We start from the raw sequence: 21,110 nt of genomic DNA, 5'->3' as shown, positions 1-21,110 counted from the left end.
AAAAAACACCGCAGAACAGAACACAAAGCAAAGAGAACACACGCACAACCCAGAAAACACCGCGGTTTTGTTTAAAGCTTGTTTCCGTTTTGGTTTCTGTGTGTTTCTTTTTTTTAGTCATTATTTGTTTACTTACTTACTTACTGCCCATTATGCCGGTTGGCATGTAGGTCAGCAACAAAGGACCTTTACTTGTTGGTGTCTTATTATTTGTTCTGCAAAATTAAACATTTTCGGTTGAATGGACCAAAACAAGAACAAATAAACCGCATGTACCCCAATGCCAAGCTACATACCAAATTTCAGCTCAATCGACACATAAGTACCAGAGATATAATCTAAGTTTGGCAGACAGACAGACAGACAGACAAAGCGAAACCTATACACCCTGTGTTATGGGTGTAAAAAAGAAAACAAGGTAGGAATCACTATAGTTAATTGGTGAGGAGTTGCCTCTTGAAGGTCACGAAGACACGGTCGAGACGACACAGCGAAGGAGGCAGTAACCCGAACTGTACATGGTTATCACGTCTGAGGACAAGTTAGCAATTACCTGGTGCATGTGACCCTTCTTTCTTTCCTCCAGGTTTTCATAATAAGCGGCGTTCACAGCATTCCTAGGCGGATACACAATACATGTACCTTGCAAGAAAACAAAAGTTTACCCTGCCTCATGTTGATTTGTTAGGCTTTATTCATGACAATATAAGTGAAAGGTTGGAGGAAGGTGGGTGGGGCGCGGGGGGGGGGTGAGGAAGTGAGGGATAGGAGTCTCACTTGAGACAAAGACATCATACCTTCGCCACGATTTGATTCAATAAAATTATTTTTGCAGGTTACAACAACAATTGTGCATTATCATGAAATAAAAAACCTGCGAGAGCAATAAGAGCACGTGAATACTTACAGTCCACTCACGTTTCCGCACTTTCTTTCAACCCATCAGTCATCATAACTCCATATCACATATCAGCAGATCATCGCACTCCTAAAGGTAATTAAAGCTACCTTTCTTTTCAGTTTGTTCTGATGGCAGTTTTAAAATAACCGACACCGGATAAACGTTGCGTGCAAAGCGTGCACAGATGAATGTTTCTTGATATAGGTGACATTTTACAATATTAATTCGGCAAACATATAATAATGACAATGATGATTTTTATATGTCGCAAATCCTAAAATAGTTCTAAGCGCCTACAAATATCCAACTCAGCTTGCGTTTTTCTGCAAATGTTGAAGTGGAAGGATTTTCCTAGCGCCTGTGGAAGTCTAGGCGGATCTTTGATAGTTTACATTGTGGCTTATGTTGGAGATAAAGGAGTGCGCGAAAGAGTCACTTTGACATCACACACACACACACACACACGCACGTACGCACGCACGCACGCACGCACGCACACACACACACACACACACAGATACAAAGGCACGCACACTCACAGATACACACGCACGCACACACACTCAACGCATGCGCGCGCACACACACACACACACACACACGCTCACACTCAGAGATACACACACGCACGCACACACACGAAGCTAAAAAGCAATCACACAGACATTTTCGAAACTTTAATGACTTTCTTTTTTTCACAGACATAGCTAGCTATGAGTAAACATCTGTAAACCTGATGAATATAAACTCTCGCTCGGAAACAATGATGTCCACAAAAAGTAAGAAAAATAACAAGAACAAATTTACAGTGACAATTATTAGGAACGCACAGGTCATTTGAACAGAATTAGGCCCTGTTCCTAAATCAACATCAATAAACTTTGATAATAAAAAAACCAAACAAATTATGTGCACAATTTATTTAATCTCCACACTGGAAAAAAACCCCACAGAGTATACTATATATTTCACTGTCTACGTACAAATGAACCATTTTTGATATCATAATATGGGAAGATATCGAAACGAATGAAAAAGCATCAGTGATGTTTGTCTATAATATTATTTGCTTGCTTGCATTCTCTTTTATTTTCATCGATTCTTCTCACATTCCCTCCTGCAATTGTGCGCATTACTCAGTACAACACAAACACTTGATTTGAATACAAAAACTCCAGAGGTATTATTAACAACAGAGGGATTTGACAGGTACACAGTGACATACAATCAGCAACACCACCCATTCAAATCGTTCGCCATTTTGTTTTCTTTTGAGGGGAAAAATCATATACAATAATACATCATCATTAACGAGTACAGGCTGCATCATCATCTACTGCCAAGGGTAATGACTGCAGACCTGTTCAATCATCATCACAAGTCAGAATCAACAATTAGTCACGATAATGACAACATGTATTATATAAAATCGCATTCATATTAAACGAACACAGATCAAGACTTAAGACTCAAGACTTAAAACTACAAGATTGTATTGTAGATCTTTAAGTCTTGAGTCTTGAGTGTTATAGTTTTGTAATCGACCACCAAAAAAGGTCATTGTCAGACACTGTTTAAGATTGAATATCTGATACAACTACGCTCACCTTTCAGAAGAGATGTTTTACAACAAAATCACCTTACTAATCAAAGACTAATTACATACTAAACATCAAGCTATTCAATGAAGAAGTAACGGTCTCCGGGCACTTTTATCTGACCCCCCCTAGGATAATTACGGCTATATCTCCTATTTTTTTCTCTAGATTTTTTACCAATGCCGGTTGACCCGAAGCATACAAACCTGACGAGCGTACTTTCCTATCAACTTGCAACATTTTTATCTCTATTGGATACATAACAATAATAGTAAAAACAAATATTTTTAAACAATCAATACCTAGAAGCTAATCGCTGTTGGAGTGGAAGTTGACAACCACATACAGCCTCACGTTTCAAAATGTATCTCTAACTAATATTTTGTTTCAAAACTGGAGGCAAATTCTCCAAAACAAAATTGCCCCAAGCTGTCACAAACCTTGACACCAATTTGGAAAGATTGACATTGAAGAGAGTCAATTCAAATTGAGTTCAGTTAATTCGAGATAAAAAGATACATCTCCTAATACCAGCAACAATCAGAACCAACCAGCACGAAAAAAACACCACTTTCAAAACTTTGCACAGACACAAAATGTGCCATAGTAACGATCAAACAGCTTCATTGTCTTTCGTCATAAACATTACTGCCGGAATTAAAGGTGTTCGTTTATTATTGTTTATTTTGACCAACCGAAGACACTCTTTCAGCGCGCACACACGCACGCATGTACACACGCACGCACGCACACACACACATCCACGCAAACACACACACGCGCGCACACACACCACTCTCTCTTACCCTTTGTCTCTTGTCGTCATTCTCTGCCTGTCCCTTGTCTTACCATGTCGATTAGTACCATGCCCACATAACAATGTCATAGACATCTTTGGTCAGTGCTCTCAGAACAGTCTGTCATTGTACAATTATGGCAGGTATATCTCCAAGAAAACAAAAACATCTGAAAATATTCTTTACAAAAGAATAGCGAACTGCGGCGTTTAAACTCACTTTTTGAAAAACCCTCTGAGAAGAGGGCTTTGCCATTTTACATTTGCTGTGTTGGAGTGAACTTCTGACTCCTGCAAAAATATCTTTCTTCTCGTGTTAGTCAAATACATAGTTTGCATTGGTTGCAAACACCTTTCCAAAAGAAAAACAGTAAAGAAACCCCACCTATAATGCTTCTTTCTACTGAGACCGGGCAATGATTTATTTGTTTGTCCATTCGGAACCGTCAGCTGAATATCCAATCAGCTCTTAATGCCGTTTACAGACTGGGGTCGTCATCAGAAATCAGTGAGACCAGAGTATTCATGATCTTTATCAGCCCTTCAAAACACCAAAGCAATGTAATAGAAGCATCTGTAAGCAGAGACACATTGGTTTTATACAAACTACTTGAAGTTGCTATCCTTCTCGTGTAAACCACCGTGTAAATCATCCCAGATCTGTCCAGGCTTTTACATGGAAATAAAAGCATCTTCCATCTACGACACATACCAACAATCTACAGAATGGCGGCTTTTTGAGCAAACTGGGTCTCATTTGCTGAATGAATTTGTAACTGACAAAAGTTTAAATAAATTCGCTCTGCACACAGGCTTTTTGTATGTGCCTCAGTGGATGGATGTCTGATCCCGTGTATAACTAAGCCAGGACAGACTTGGCTTTTTGTATGTCTCAGTGGATGGATGTCTTATCCCGTGTATAACTAAGCCAGGACAGACTTGTATGTGCCTCTGTGGATGGATGTTCTTATCCCGTGTATAACTAAGCCAGGACAGACTTGGCTTTTTGTATGTGCCTCAGTGGATGGATGTCTTATCCCGTGTATAACTAAGCCAGGACAGACTTGAATTTTTGTATGTCTCAGTGGATGGATGTCTTATCCCGTGTATAACTAAGCAAGGACAGACTTGAATTTTTGTATGTCTCAGTGGATGGATGTCTTATCCCGTGTATAACTAAGCCAGGACAGACTTGGATGTGCCTCTGTGGATGGATGTTCTTATTCCGTGTATAACTAAGCAAGGACAGACTTGAATTTTTGTATGTCTCAGTGGATGGATGTCTTATCCCGTGTATAACTAAGCCAGGACAGACTTGTATGTGCCTCTGTGGATGGATGTTCTTATCCCGTGTATAACTAAGCCAGGACAGACTTGTATGTGCCTCTGTGGATGGATGTTCTTATCCCGTGTATAACTAAGCCAGGACAGACTTGGCTTTTTGTATGTCTTAGGGGATGGATGTCTTATCCCGTGTATAACTAAGCCAGGACAGACTTGGCTTTTTGTATGTCCTGATGGATGTCTTATCCCGTGTATAACTAAGCCAGGACAGACTTGGCTTTTTGTATGTCTTAGTGGTTGGATGTCTTATCCCGTGTATAACTAAGCCAGGACAGACTTGGCTTTTTGTATGTCTTAGTGGATGGTTGTCTTATCCCGTGTAAAAGCCTGGAGATAGTTGGCTTTTGGTCGTGTGTCTTTGTGGATGGACCCTCGTATCACATATATAAAAGCCTGGCTAGAAATGTTGTGGTTTACACGAAGGTTTATACGGGAAGGCCAAGCTACCTAGTACCTTTTAAATCGACCAAGACACAAGTTAGTCTTGAGAAGAAAGGTACACAAATTAAAAAGGGTTATTGTTTTCGTTCGAAAAGTTCAACGTCGTTGATATTTCAGTCAGTTCCGTTCAGGGAAAATTCCACAACCCCAGCCATGAACCAGCGGCAGGATACAAAGGCTCCAGAATTATATGATCAGCTGCCATTCCAGTCATAAAAAGAGAGGGATTTGAAAACAACATATCTCTCCCACAAAATAATTTCCACTCCAAAAAGACATTCGCAATCTGACAATAAGCTTTTTGTCATCAACCTCATTTTTTTTCTCAAAAAGAATCCCGCCTTCATTGAAAAAGGACAACAACAATTTCACTACGAACGTGATTGGAATAATACTATAGTACGAAGAAAAAAGTCTCAGCAAAAGTGTAGTTGTATTGTGTATTCACCTTGAGAGCAGACAAACTTTTTTCACATCGCCCACCTGGATGTAGCAAATCTCTTATGACGACCTTTGATATGCTACTCGACGTAAGAAACAAGGCGGCTGCGTTTGGGTTTTGATCTTTGGGATGTACACTGTTCGAAACGCCATTTATTTCCATACCGTATCCAAAACTCAACAGCCTGATGCTATAGACGGTAGAGTCTGTACAGTGGTACGGGGATCACAGACTCTTCCGGAAATCGACTTCGCAAAAGTTAAAGGCACAGTAAGCCTCCCGTAAACCATCACAGATACTGTCAGGCTTTTACACACAGTACAAACACCCTTTCATTTAAACACTCACCGCTTGAGAACATCCTAGGTGCCCTCCGTAAAGAGCGAGCAATTTTCAAAGAATTTATTTCTGCGTGGTTTATATTAACCCTGAGCCATCGTGAACCCGTGTGATCCAGTTTCCCTTTTTCACAATGCAGTCGTCAGTTAGTAATTTGAATGCAACTCGCTGTGAGCTTATCTGCAATAGCACGTTATTATCAGACCTGTGCACACGCAAAACGCTCATCAGTAGTAAACAAACCAAATTTCAGTAGTTTTTAAAATGTTTCAGTGGTAAGCTGTAAAGACAGTTCAAGACATAATTCTGCTCACAAAGCACGCAAACTGGATTTTACGATCTCCAGGTTGTCTTGAGAATAACTGGACTTCCAGCACTGTTGTGCCGTTTTCTTCTTCTTTGGTGACAGAGCTGGTGTCTCCTCTTCACTATCTTTTGTTTGTTTGTTTGTTTGCTTAACGCTCAGTCGACCACGAAGGGTTATATCAGGGCGGTGCTGCTTTGACATTTAACGTGCGCCACACACAAGACAGAAGTCGCAGCACAGGCTTCATGTCTCACACAGTCACATTATTCCGACACCGGACCAACCAGTCCTAGCACTAAACCCATAATGCCAGACGCCAGGGGAAGCAGCCACTAGATTGCCAATTTTAAAGTCTTAGGTATGACCCAGCCGGGGTTCGAACCCACGACCTCCCGCTCACTGGGCGGACGCCTTACCACTAGACCACCGTGATGCGGTCTCTTCACTATCTGAATCTCGCACTCTTTTTTTCTTTTTCATGTTTCACTTTAATCACAAGTTGCCACGCAGACGCTGGACGAACTAAGTCTAAGAACAAAGACTCAATGCTGAGAACACGCGCACTTCCGGTAAATCGGAAAACGTCTTTTCAGCGCAGCGGCTAACTAATTAGTCAAAACATTTTAAAACAGAAAAAAATTTTTTTTAGTAAAACATTGGAATTTCGGAATTTTAATTACAAATCCGTAGCACCGTATTCCGCGTATAAAAATCGGAGAAATTACGGAGAAACCGTAGATGTGCACAGGTCTGTATTATGTACCTCTGAATATACACGAAACAAACGGCTGTGGTTCACAAGAACTCTCGCGATGGCTTTTGACTGTTCAGAGGAACTGGCGAAAGACATAAACCGTCGTCTGCTACGAGAACCACGACCTTGCGTGACCCTGCTTCCGGGCGTTTCTTTTTTCAAACTTTCAAAACTTCGAATTGTACTGATCTTGTCTTGATGAAAAAAGAATTCTTTTATGATTTAAGAATGTTTGTGTAACAAGCTGTCAATTTATTATTTTGATTTTAAAAGTTAGGTCTAGCGCCAAAACGAACCACGGTCCGATTGTCTCTGACACAATCCGCAAAATTAATTCTTTGAAAATTGCTCGCTCTTTACGTAGGGTACCTAGGATGTTCCCGTTTGGTGAGCGTTCAAATGGAAGGGTGTTTGTACTGTGTGTAAAAGCCTGACAGTATCTGTGATGGTTTACGGGAGGCGCACTGTGCCTTTAAGTTCCGCTTAATGAAATCGACAAAATCTTCACCTGCTTAGATTCTTCTGACGTGTAGTATAGATAACGCTTCTGGATTAGGGTTGGGTTGCAAACATGCTAATGTTTAATCAGCAAGAGAACATCTCTCAACGCGAAGTGAATGGCGCATTGATTGACACTTGGATCACTTGTCTTGGGATCCAAGATATGAGGCTGCTGTTCAAATAGTTTCGGGCTATCAAACCCATCAGAGGCGATAATTATCAGACGAGAATGGCGCTATTTCACTGTGAAATCTGGGTCAGCTGACCGAGACCATTATTAAACACGGACAAACACGTGACGTTGAACTAAAACTAAGATGTAAAGAAAAGGCAAATTTTGAGTGTCAGCCACTCCAGTAATGACAAAAGGCCTACTCCAGTTTCAGTGTTTGTTATTTTGCAATAGATGTGGATGAAAATCACACTGTACATAAAAGCAAAAATACAAACAAAAGCTTGCATTAGCCATGGTTGACTAATAGTCGACGAGAGTTCAGCTGCACTAGCATTTCACGTTTCTCTCTCTCTACGTATTATACACAATCTGGCAAGCGAATATGCTGCGTCATAAACATGAAAAGAGAGAGAGAGAGAGAGAGAGAGAGAGAGAGAGAGAGAGAGAGAGAGAGAGAGAGAGAGAGAGAGAGAGAGAGAGAGAGAATGAACAACTTCATCATGAACCATAATACCTGAGAGTAAAAAGGACAGTGTACGCGGCGCGCAAACTCAAAGCAGTTAAGACATTTCTCTCAGTTCTGGTGTCAGCGCAAGTGAGAAAATGGGGAGGGAAGGCCGACACATATACATTTTAAGGGTGAGTAGAAATGGGAAAGGTTGACAGGGTAACAAAACAAAACAAGACCACATACGTAGAGACAACATTTCCTCCAAATTCGACTTAAAGTGTGATGACAACTGTCTATGGGCCAGCAAACAGGATACGCTCATATGACTGTCATTCAAGAAAAGTCATCGACTACTTTCATCAACCCTTTCCTAGAACCTATTTCACAAAACAATGAAATACGGTCACTCTTGCACTGTGTGATTCTTTGTTTTACATGACATATTCAAAATAGCAGCAACAGCCAGGCTCGCATGCGTTTTTTCGTTACATTTTGGTTTACAGTTACGACGATTTCACGATTCAAGAACGGCAAGGTCAGTTTTTGTATCATGTCTTAGAGAAATTTATTTTAACATACCTTCCTTAAAGTGCAGCCCAGTGCCCCTTTAAGTTCACACGCCTGTCTGTTCCAGAACGACACAATTTACTTTTCTGGTTAGATCTTCTGTGCTTTTCTGTCCTCTCCAACCGCGATTGCACCCCCCCCCATCCCCACCCCCCGGAGGGGATGGTATAAACTGCATTCACTCGAACATCCTTATTGTTTAAGGCTTCATTTCTTGTTACTATTTTCCAGAAATGATCTCATTTTTAGCAGGAAATCTCTCAGATTGTCCTAGAATCTCTCCATATTTGCCAAGCTTAAAAGACATTTTTCCAGCTCAGTCGTAGTTTTAACCTAATGCGCCTTGGATTATTCCGATAACAGCGGACATGCTAATATAGAAATTACTTTGTTGAGGTACACACAAAAAAATGCATGGTTTAAAAGTTCGACCGAAGAATAGTGTGGAAATGATGACAATTGCCCTTGATATTCATGCAGGTATGCGCCCAAACAATGAGGACAACATATTTTCGGAAAGCGCGCTCTGGACATGTATGAGCAAAATGACATCAAAGAAATACGATTCATTCATTTATCATCAGATGCAGCGAACAAACACAATTTATAAGGAAAAAAGGACAAAGAAAATAACGTAATCATATATATCGCGTCCATAGGCTTCAAGCGCAGCTCTATCATTGATTTGATGAATCACAGAAAACTGAGACTGATACGCATGCACGCTCTCACACAGACTTATTGTAGAAAAGACACCAAATCCACAAATAGACACACACACACACACGCAATGATTGGTTTTCCTAGAACTGAACACAATTTTCAGACATGACACATTTGTACATTCTATACATCATCCTCGTATTCCCACAATCTTCTGTATTCAGTTCATCAGAACCTTGCTTCATTATGTTTCGATCAGTCTTCAAACTGTGAATCCGCTTCAAGCATCGTGGTTCAGTAGTCAGCTGCTCCGTAGTCATATATATTTCAGTAGTCCGTCTGGGTGATTGAATAAGAAAGCGTTAAAATCATGTACAGCAATCTGAATAGTACTCGCCCATGAAAAAAAAGCGAAAAGTCAGTTTCCAGCGCCAAAATTTAAGTTTAAAGGTACCATCCTTCGCGTGTTGATGACCATGTTTTCTACCATAACTCTGTCCGTGAGAACATCCTTCCACTTGGCCACATGCCAAAAATCAACCGTGTGACTGCTTTTTGCACAGAGCGGCCATTTCTTGCTGAATAAATGTGAAAGAGACAAATGCCAATTTGCAAAAAATAATTCAGCAAAAAGTCCCACAAGGAGGCTAGGCTGTTGATTTTGTTTTTCGAGGGGGGGGGGGGGGGGGGGGATTTGTCAAAGCGGAAAGACAATCTGATCCCATGTAAAATCCTTTGGAAGGTCAGAGATGGTGTAGACGATCGCTTTCACAAGAAGGGCAGAACTTGATATTTTAACGACGATGGGAAACTGCAGAATTCGGGATATAATTCGGGACAAATTCATAATGACAAATCACTTGGCTCAGTCTGTGTTCCATCGCGCTTCTTCCTCTGGCAAGGAAAACCAAACAGTTGCTGTGGTCTTCGACGAGTTTCCATGGTAATGTAGCTTCAACAGACTTTACGATGCATTTTAAAACGTTGACGAAGCCAAACAAAAAGTCTCCTCCCGTGTCATCAGTTGCGCACTACGCAGGTGTTGAATGACGTCAAATCCACAGGGGACACACAAACAGCTTGAGAAAAAGGGTGACGTCAATTTACACTGAATGATTTCACAAAGTCCATGGCAATGTTTCCTCCAATCCATGTAAAAACAGAAAAAAAGAAGATAAGAAAATATTGCAGGGCAGAGGGACCAGAAGCGGATGAAACTGCGTCAGAGGTGGCGGCGATGAGGTTCGGCGGATGACGACACGCTCTCTAGGTGTTGACGATTCGACCTCTGGCCAAAGAGGTCAAGGCCAAGGCAGCACCAATCTCTTTCCAGTACATGTCCTCTTCCTCTGCAGTACTGCAACACACAAAGTCAAAACAACATTGAAATAACTAGTGAGAAAATGAGGAATAAGCGATCTAGATACTAACCTACAACAACTGTAAACTTCAGTTATGCGCAACCTTGCAGTCTCCTGACACCAGAGATAAAAAATTTTAAACATTTAAAAAGAATGGTAAAAAAAAAAAATAAATAAAAGTTTATTAAAAAAAGATTGAAAGGAATTCACGATTTTCATTCTTAGAAAGGATGATCCGCAAAACAAGCTCATGCATGTATCATCGATGCTGAAAAAAAGGAAAGGTTAAAAACAGAGTCTAAGGAAGCTACACATCTCGTATTACAAAGACAGAAAGGTGAAATGTTGATAATATCAGCAAATGTTTTCGTTCTGGCTACCGAACTGCTGATATGAAAGTAAGTCAAAGATTGCAGCAGTTCAAGTTTCAGTTGGTAGACTTCAAAGAGTCTTATAAAGACGATACGGTAATGTCGCGAGAAAATACCGATAAACAAGGATTTACTGCACCAGTCTCCCTTTTAATTATATTTAGTCAAGTTTTGACTAAATATTTTAACATCGAGGGGGAATCGAAACGAGGGTCGTGGTGTATGTGCGTGCGTGTGTGTGTGTGTGCGTGTGTGTGTGTGTGTGTGTAGAGCGATTCAGACTAAACTACTGGACCGATCTTTATGAAATTTGACATGAGAGTTCCTGGGTATGAAATCCCCGAACGTTTTTTTCATTTTTTTGATAAATGTCTTTGATGACGTCATATCCGGCTTTTCGTGAAAGTTGAGGCGGCACTGTCACGCCCTCATTTTTCAACCAAATTGGTTGAAATTTTGGTCAAGTACTCTTCGACGAAGCCCGGGGTTTGGTATTGCATTTCAGCTTGGTGGCTTAAAAATTAATTAATGACTTTGGTCATTAAAAATCTGAAAATTGTAAAAAAAAATAAAAATTTATAAAACGATCCAAATTTACGTTTATCTTATTCTCCATCATTTGCTGATTCCAAAAACATATAAATATGTTATATTCGGATTAAAAACAAGCTCTGAAAATTAAATATATAAAAATTATTATCAAATTTTTTTTTTCGAAATCAATTTAAAAACACTTTCATCTTATTCCTTGTCGGTTCCTGATTCCAAAAATATATAGATATGATATGTTTGGATTAAAAACACGCTCAGAAAGTTAAAACGAAGAGAGGTACAGAAAAGCGTGCAATCCTTCTCAGCGCAACGAATACCCCGCTCTTCTTGTCAATTCCACGTGCACTGCCTTTGCCACGGGCGGTGGAGTGACGATGCTACGAGTATACGGTCTTGCTGCGTTGCGTTGCGTTCACTTTCATTCTGTGAGTTCGACAGCTACTTAACTAAATATTGTATTTTCGCCTTACGCGACTTGTTCAGTTTTTCGGCGCACGCGCGCGCGCGCGTGTGTGTGTGTGTGTGTGTGTGTGTGTGTGTGTGTGTGTGTGTGTGACGGTGTGTGTGTTTGCGTACCATCTTGAACACGCGGCCAGTACAACTGGCCTTGACACGGAAGGATTCAAGGGGGGCAATCTCAGTCATCTGAAAGAGGGAAATCCAAACGCAATCCGCCTTGTTCGATTTTATGGGCTTGGACGATAGAGAAAAATAAGAAAAGCAAAAGCTGGAGTCCAGTCTGGACGAAACTGCTATCAAGAACGCAGAATTGATTTTTTCTGAGTTTTTTTTTAGCCGTAAGCGCCATGTTTATCGGAGCAGGAAACTCTTCCAGAGTGAGGCCCCTTTGTTGGTTTCACTGTGGTGAACAGCAGTTATGAGAAATTCGAAATGAGAAATGGCGCTTACGGCTAAAAAAAAAAAAACTCAGAAAAAATCAATTCTGCGTTCTTGATAGCAGTTTCGTCCAGACTGGACTCCAGCTTTTGCTTTTCTTATTTTTCTCTATCGTCCAAGCCCATAAAATCGAACAAGGCGGATTGCGTTTGGATTTCCCTCTTTCAGATGACTGAGATTGCCCCCCTTGAATCCTTCCGTGTCAAGGCCAGTTGCACTGGCCGCGTGTTCAAGATGGTTTGCGTACGTGAGAGAGAGAGAGAGAGAGAGAGAGAGAGAGAGAGAGAGAGAGAGAGAGAGAGAGAGAGAGAGAGAGAGAGAGAGAGAGAGAGAGAGAGAGAGAGAGAGAGAGAGCACACAATGGTAAAAAGTAAGAGAAAGCAACGACCATTTCCACGCTCAGGAAGACAAAGTCATTAAGTATTACGGCGACAGGCACCGTGATTTTTCTCCTTTTGCCGATTCCCACAATTTCCCTCATTGGCGCACGCAATCTTGGACACGGTTCAAAAAGATGCTCAGCCAAGCATGCAACGTACAGGCGCGGCAAGTGATTCAATGTCCATCATACTGCAAGATCAAAGACGCCGCCAATGATCGGTACCATTACGGGGCGCAATCAGACTCCGTCGTCCAATAATAATTCGCTCGCTCTCTTTCAGTCTCTCTCTTTTAGACTCTCACTCTCTCTCTCTTCCTCTCGTCAAATATCAATTTTCTCTCTCTGTCTCTTCCCCCTATCTTTCGCTCTCTCTCTCTCTCTCTCTCTCTCTCTCTCTCTCTCTCTCTCTCTCTCTCTCTCTCTCTCTCTCTCTCTCTCTCTCTCTCTCTCTCTCTCTCCCTCTCTCTCTCTCTCTCTCTCTCTCTCTCGTCAAATAACAATCATCTCTCTCTCGCCCGCCCCCCTCCCCCTCCCCCTTCCACTGGAACTGTGCCGGTTTTGGGTCGCAAGAGTCTTTGGAAACCATCTATTTCTTCCACTCCATCTGTCTATCTGTCCGTCTGACTGTGTATCCATATCTCTTGCTAGCCCTTCTGAAAGCATGTGCACTCGGATTTTTAGGGTCTTCGTGTTGAACGATGCAGAAAACCCAGCAAGAGGTCCACCACAACTCAGAAGAAAAAGGGAAGCCATCCAGAAACGGCTCACGGACCTTCTGGCTCTTTCATCTCTCTCTTCTCTTCTTTCTTTCCTCTCTCTATCTCTCCCGTGAGCGTGCCTGCGCAAGCCTTGTTCTTGAGAACGCATGCACTTTACATTTTTAAAGGTTTTCCTGTCGACCGATTCCGAAAAAGTGACCAGTAAAAAAGTCCCAGCTAGGACATAAAAAAGGAATAGAAAAAAAAATCCTGCCCAGAAACATCTCACTTTCTGACCCATTTCTTTATCTGTAACCACCCCCTTCTCACCCCCACCCCATTAAACTAGTCCTCGAACTGCTCCGTGCCCCTCCCCCATCCATCCCCGTTTAATGGCATGTGCTCACTTCTTTCCTGTACATAGTCGTAAAAAACCCAACTCAATTAACATCACAGGACGTGCTAGCAGACCTAAAAATAAAACCATGTCCTCCTCACGCCCCCGCCTCCGCCAATCTGGAACTGTCCGCCGCTGTAAAACGTGCCTGACATTGATGGTCAGAAGAGTGTGAAACGTGCAAAGGAAGACAAGCCTATAAACCGAGGTTGTTCCCCTTTAACTGAATTAACCGCCCCTACTCTCTTCGGCCGTCCTAAAAGACGAGCGATCGTAAAGTTCCCTTCTTAGAGGAAGACGTCCCATGCCCTTCTCCGCGACAGTCACACTCTTCTATCCATTCCTCCTCGTTCAAGACCTTCAGCCTCTTAAAGTAACATTCGTTCCATCGTATTTTGTGTGTGCTTGTGCACATTTTGCCATAGACCCCTATCCATTCTACTTCCCCCTAGAACCATAGCCTTGTAAAGATACTTTCGTTCCTTCGTTACGATTTTATCACCAACCCACGCAAGGCTTTACATACACTACGACCACATCGCTTGCAGAGGAAAGCAACATTTGTCTGCTGAATTTACAGTTAAAAATGGTTAGCGTTTATCGCAAAATGTTACATTCATAAAAACGTCAAGTGAGTTCCATCCCTTTCAAGTCATCCGTGGATTTGTAACTGCTGACTCTCCAGCAAAGTTGCCTGTTATTAGTCATATTTAATGTTCCCTAGTCCATCGCGCCAGATCGTGATTACATTCGTCGGAAACATTATTTCTGTTGTCTCAGAAATATATTTCATGGGTTCACGGGTGTATCCCTTACACCCACACATCCTACAAAACAATAATGACGGGAGGGTTAGGTACATTAGGGCTAGATATACGTACAAATCTCCAGGCGCGGCTAGGATTAGAACCCCGAACCTTCCACACGGAAGGCCGACGTCTTAACCACCAGGCCACTGCGCCAGCACAACCACAATAGGTGATCGTAGATGAGACAGAAACCTTCACCTTCTGTTGTCAGGCTTCGCTGGTGAGGACAGGACGAGCAAATCTTCCACGGATGGTGGACGGCTTAGAAATGCCAGGATCAGCAAATCTTCGTCGGACAGGGGGATACCTTTTAACTCTGGGGCTTCTTTATTGATAGGCAGCCCAGACGTATCGGGATCAGAGATCTTTGAACTTTTTCGGGTAGAAGGTCGGCCAGAAAAATGTAGCGATCAGCACATTTGGGAGTGATGGACGAAAACTCTTCACACTACATCTGTTTAAATTGCAGACGAAAAACATATGCTCAACAAGTTTAGTAGCATGATTTCGCCAAGAGACTGAAATATTCAAAATAAACTGGACTGCTTCTTTCGCGCCAGAAATCAGCGGAGAAAAAAAAACCCCGTAGTTATCAATTTTTGTAAAGGGCAACCTTGAACCGAAAATGTACCTCCCTTGAAAAAAGTATGAAGATCTCTTTGACAAATGACAAATCCTGCTGTCATGAATCTCACCTAACAGTCAAATGTTTTTTTTTACCCAGGAAGTCTAACCATCTAATCACTCGACATTTGAAGTCAGACACAGTATGTTAAACATATAATATACATATAAGCTATCACTCCTCAAAGAGCATGCATTTGAGGGAGAACTGTTCGGAAATCCAAAATGATTTGCCCCTGCCACGCTTTACCAATATGCAATCATTCCTCCCTGACAGACCAACAGACAGACCGAGAGACAGACCGACAGACAGACAACCAGACAGAAAGACAAAAAACACACACACACACACACACACAAATATGCAGACAGACAGACAGACACACACACACACACACACACACATCCACCACACACACACACACCCCTTCCCCAGGAGTCCAACCATTTATTATCAGTGTCTCTTTCTCAGAGTAGCCGGCGGCCACTGACGATGGAAACCGGACACCGATATCATCAGCAGCGCAGTGGTCAGCAGCCGACGGGGGGAGCCAGGGAATGGTCATTGGCCAGTAATTCCCAGCTGGACGGGAGGGTTGACATATGGATCAGATGGAAAAGGCCGGTATTTTTGACTCTTCTGTCATGGCTTAAATATCCCGGGGGGTTTCAGGGGCAGGATGGTAAGGGGATGGGGTTGGGGTATAGTGGTGGCTTGGTGTTGGTTGCAATATCCAACCTTTGCCGGTCTTGTCTCGATGGATCACAAGATAAATTCTCTTCTTGGGGAGGAGTGTGATGAAGACGGATGTGTGTGTGTGTGTGTGGGGGGGGGGCGTGCGTGTACTGTGCGTGCATGTGGGTGGAGGGGGGTTCGTGTGTTACTGGGTGTGTTGGGGATCATACTGGGGGGAAGGGGGGGGGGATGGGGGGTGGTGGTCGGGGTCAGGCAGCAATCTTCAACCTTTGTCTGGTCTCGATGGATCACAAGATCACCTCTCTTCTATCCATCACCCTCACTTGTCTTTTGAGGGTGCTGTGCAATATCTTTGATCTTCTTTTGTCTTGTTGTTCTTAGAAGAAGAAAAAATTTACTAATAGAGAAACAGAGCAGTTAGAAATAGAAGAAGAAGAACTTGAGAAGAAGAAGAAGAAGAAGAAGAAGAAGAAGAAGAAGAAGAAGAAGAAGAAGAAGAAGAAGAAGAAGAAGAAGAAGAAGAAGAAAAAGAATAAGAAGATGAAGAAGATGTACTTCAGCATCACGACATTGTCCCCGAATATGTAAGAAAGAGACGACAAATTTAAATGCCAGACGGATTTCTACGGCAACAGAAAGGAACAGAGGGATCAGATGAATTCGGTTTCCTTGAGATGCAAAATGAGCTTGTTTGAGCACTTCCTTTGCAGGAATGATTAATTCTCATCACACACACACATTTATGCACTGGCTCAGCTTTCATCTAATACACGGAAAAAGACAATCCATTCTTGTAACGTTCCCAGACCCATTTGCGCTTTGTCAACAATTCTCTTTAATCTTAGAATCGAACAGATTAAAGAGCACCTCTCCAATCAACACTTGAACAGGAAACAGAAGAAAAAAACACAAAGGCGACACTGCAGCTGAAGAGAGATCAAGGGACAAAATTGCTGCAGAAATTCCTGTCGATCGCCCGCTCTTGCTTCAGTCGGGCCAAACGTCAAGGGAAGGAATTGCACAGAGAGCCTGCACATTCACTTGCTGCCTCTGCCACCTCCTCGCGCACAGCGGTACAAGAGGATCAAGGGAGGCCGGGAGTTGCACCCATGGGACAACGATGCAACCCACTCATCCCCCCTCTCCCCATACCAATCCTACTTCCACCCCCCCCTTTCCCCCTCCTTCTTTTCAATGCGCACCCACCACTGCCCCCAACTACAGATTCAATTCCTTGACCCCGGGCCCAGGGCTTGGGAATCCCAAACCTACGTCGAAGCCTCGGCCAACCTAACGACACCATGGTCTCGGCGGCCTGTCTCGGTCATCATAAGGACGTGCGGACGAGAGGAAGGTTTTAGCGTCCCAACGTGAATGAAAACACGAGGGAGATGGTCGAAAGTGGCGCTAAGCTTTCGTTGAAACACGTCTGTGTAGGTCGCTGACCTGAGATCACCGTTAAGACGTCGTTAACCGGCCACAAACACAAGGTTAAAAACTATAGACACCTTCCTAATCTGGTCAAGACGTTGAACCCGAAAGAACTGTGAGCTAGACGGGAAATTAAAACAGAAACAAAAAAACAGAGAAAAAAAACCAACCACTGACGAAGCAAAGCCCCTTTGCAAGGTTATCTTGGTGCTGTCAAAACTTGGAGTACTCTCTACGTCGTTGAGGATAGATATTTTGAGATAGGAAAATGAGATTCTCCACATGGACGAGCTTAGTTGAAATAACCGTTAACACCCAGGGGTGGTCCTGGGGCAGAGAGAGAGAGAGAGAGAGAGAGAGAGAGAGAGAGAGAGAGAGAGAGAGAGAGAGAGAGAGAGAGAGAGAGAAGAGAGAGAGAGAGAGGGGGGGGCGGCAGACAAACAGACAGACAGACGGATAGACATAGGGTGGAGGTTTCTGGTGTATCGTTGTCAGTTAAAAATATTTCTCTCCCTGGCGTGTCTGTGTGTGTGTGTGTGTGTGTGTGTGTGTGTGTGTGTGTGTACATGTATGTGTTTGCGGGCGTGCGTTTGCGAAATGAGTGTGTTAACGGTGGACTATTTACCTGCTGATGTCAGACGTACGTCTCCGAAGCGCCATCGTCTCAAACTCTTCTGAGAAATCTGAAACGAGACAAAGACATAACACGTTGAGATTGCTTTCAACAAGTTTTATTTAAAGAATTGCAAATTAATATACTGCATGCAAACACGTAATTAAATCAAAGGAGCCCAACAAGCAATGCTAATGAGCGTGCTCTTTAAAACAATATACAGTCAGATTTGGCGGACGATTACATTGTACAAAACTTAAAACAATGTCAAGAGAATACAGGGACGGATATTATATAAAAGGGGAAACACGCTGAGTTTAACGCAGCCTTTGTCGCTGGTCTGAGCACTAAAGCTATTACCATTCGACAACCGAATTTCTATAGAAGATGGAAAACAAACCCGAAATAAAACAGGAAAAATATAACACATGCAAATGGGAATGCATTCTTAATACACACAATCACAGTTAGTCAAGCTTTATTTTTGTTACTGCCCTGGAAAAAGATGGTTTTTCCACATTCCGAAGCACAGGAAAAATTATATAATATTATGCACAATATGGATCTGAATTCTCAACACACAAAGTCACACCAGTCAAGGTTGATTTAGTTTTTCTTTTTCCTGATTCTGAAAAGAATTTTCTGCATTTCAAAGCCGAGTGGCGGTCGAGAGGTATGCACTTGGTGCCACGTGCTACTTTATCAAATATTTTCCTTCGCGTGACACATGAACAAGCAAAAAGTCATGAATCAGCAGTTTTTGGTATAAAGAGGTTGGAGACTAACGCCTATAATCCAACACCGCCACATGAAAGGGTGCAGTCGTAATCATAGACAGGGTGTGTTCACTCATAAAATAATGAATAGCAGGCACTCGTGTGCGTGTGTGCGTGTGTGTGTGTGTGTGTGGTGTGTGTGTGTGTGTGTGTGTGTGTTTGCTTGGGCTCGTGCGTGCGTGCGTGTGTGTGCCGTGCGTGTGCAGTGTGTGTGTGTGTGTGTGCGCGTGTGTTGCTGAGGTAGTGCTTTACACTCAAGATGCATGATTATGATGACAACCCCCTCCCCCCCCCTCCACGCCCCCCTACAATGACAACGCATTAACTTGTGTAAGGACAGTGACTCATAATACAAAGCGATACAATCCCTCGTCGTTTTGCCCGGAATCGAATGCATTTCCATAGTCAATTTTTTTTTCTTTCTTCCACGTTTTCAATTTTGTTCTTGTGAAAGCCTGAATGACTGACAGAGGCCTTTGAGGGATGATCAACACGTTTTCTTTACAACCGTTTCAGTTCTATCCCGATCACCTGTGAATGGTGAATACATTGTTAACAACAAATTCCTCTGATAGGAAAAACACCCCCGTCAAGGGAAATAACCTTCTCAGTTGGTGGCAGTGAGAATGGTTATTTCCCTTTGACCAACGGGGGTGTCCGTCTATAAGTCGTTGTATAATTTTAATCCACCAATAACTCCCTAACCGTGTGTTTGACTGGTCCCAATTTTTGTAAGGACCGTCTCAGGAATGTATAGAACCTGTTCACCAAGTTTGGTGACGATCGGTCCGTTCATTCTTGAGATCTACTTGCGAACACAAACACCGCCACAAACACATCGAGTGAAACCTATACACACCCCTATACCGGGGGTGTAAATACTGTAAGCCACAGCTGCAGAAATAATCACCAGTCAAGAACAACCTGGCACGTCCCTTGTGACAATTAAACAAAAGCCCGTGGTATCACTCTGAATTCTCATTAACAGGTCTTTGACAATCATAGAGTCAGTGCAAAAAAGGGTGGACATTTAACATATATCCAGAGCCCGTGCTCCCAAAACACACTCTGCGTTTCACAGATAACTTTTAATTTTGCATTCGCAGGAAGACATAAGGCCAATAACTGTCGTTAATCACAACACGTTCAACGAAAGAAAGCAAGTATCTAGTGTGCGTGCGTGCGTGTGTGTGTATGTGTGTGTGTGTGTGTGTGTGTGTGTGTGTGTGTGTGTGTGTGTGTGTGTGTGTGCACAGTCAAACACACAGACACAGAGGGCAATTTCAATGTCGCTACAACCTTGCATAACACTCGGGCACAGAACTCTTTCTTGTATTCACACCAACAATAATTAACCTAAGACAGATACGATCGGAATGCTGCAATGTCACCGCCCAGCTTAATGGACAGGAAAATAAAAGAGCACACAAATATTTCCTCTGGTGAGTGCAGAAACCTGTCACACCTCTCGCTTGGTGACGCACACATAACGAAAAATAACCCAGCGGGCAAACACACGAACTAGCGGGGTCGGGCTAAACGGGGCCTAGTTCTAATCGCGGCGAAATGACTCTTTTTGCTGACCCTGATTCTTTAAAGAGACCTTCCGTCTCGTGGAGGCAATCTTTGTTAATCACTAGAGATAAGTGCAGGCTTTTACATGGAAGATGAGATCGTTATTTAACTCGTTCTCATAAAAATAAGAATCCACAACATGCCTTCTTTCGGTGCAGAATGTGATGTGTGTTGTGAGTTTTCCTCAAGTAGACTACCGGTAATTTCAAAAATATGACCATTGCCAATCTGAACAATTACTTCAGGAAAAAACAAACAAACAAACATTCAAACAAACGAACAAATAAAATCCTCAATTTACACAAAGAGTAGCCAGTTGATATGTGGTATGTGTCCTTGGGAAAGGATGGACGTACAACTGAACCAGACCAGACCAGTGATGTTATGCACGGTCGTCTGCACGAGAAGGAGAGTCCGTTTAGAAGGCAGTGTGGACGGGAACAAGTGGTATTCGGGGTGCAGGCGGCTGCAATTTGTCGTGCAGAATTTGAAGGGTGTAGGTAAACAGAGTAGAGAGAAAACTGTTAAAAATGTCTGTGGAAGTACAGGGCGGCCGTAGAGTGCATTGCTGGCCTGCTCAACCGTCGCTCGTACAGCTATCGTTAGACAATCAAACCAGGCCACGGTTCTGTATGTAAAAGTCCATTC

The 21,110-nt window shown here is 42.6% G+C and overlaps 1 long non-coding RNA gene across 1 annotated transcript; it reads right to left on the bottom strand.

The window, feature by feature from the left end:
• Window positions 1-7,798: 7,798 nt before the first annotated feature.
• Window positions 7,799-18,261, bottom strand: LOC138959115 (uncharacterized). The gene is made up of 2 exons (XR_011453626.1): window positions 18,124-18,261; window positions 7,799-10,636 (listed from the first exon to the last, which is right to left on the bottom strand). It is a non-coding gene; the product is annotated as an uncharacterized lncRNA (long non-coding RNA).
• Window positions 18,262-21,110: the final 2,849 nt, after the last annotated feature.

Source organism: Littorina saxatilis, linkage group LG2 (assembly GCF_037325665.1).
Source record: "Littorina saxatilis isolate snail1 linkage group LG2, US_GU_Lsax_2.0, whole genome shotgun sequence".
Lineage (NCBI taxonomy): Eukaryota > Metazoa > Mollusca > Gastropoda > Littorinimorpha > Littorinidae > Littorina > Littorina saxatilis.
This window is presented reverse-complemented; position numbering and strand designations above follow the sequence as displayed.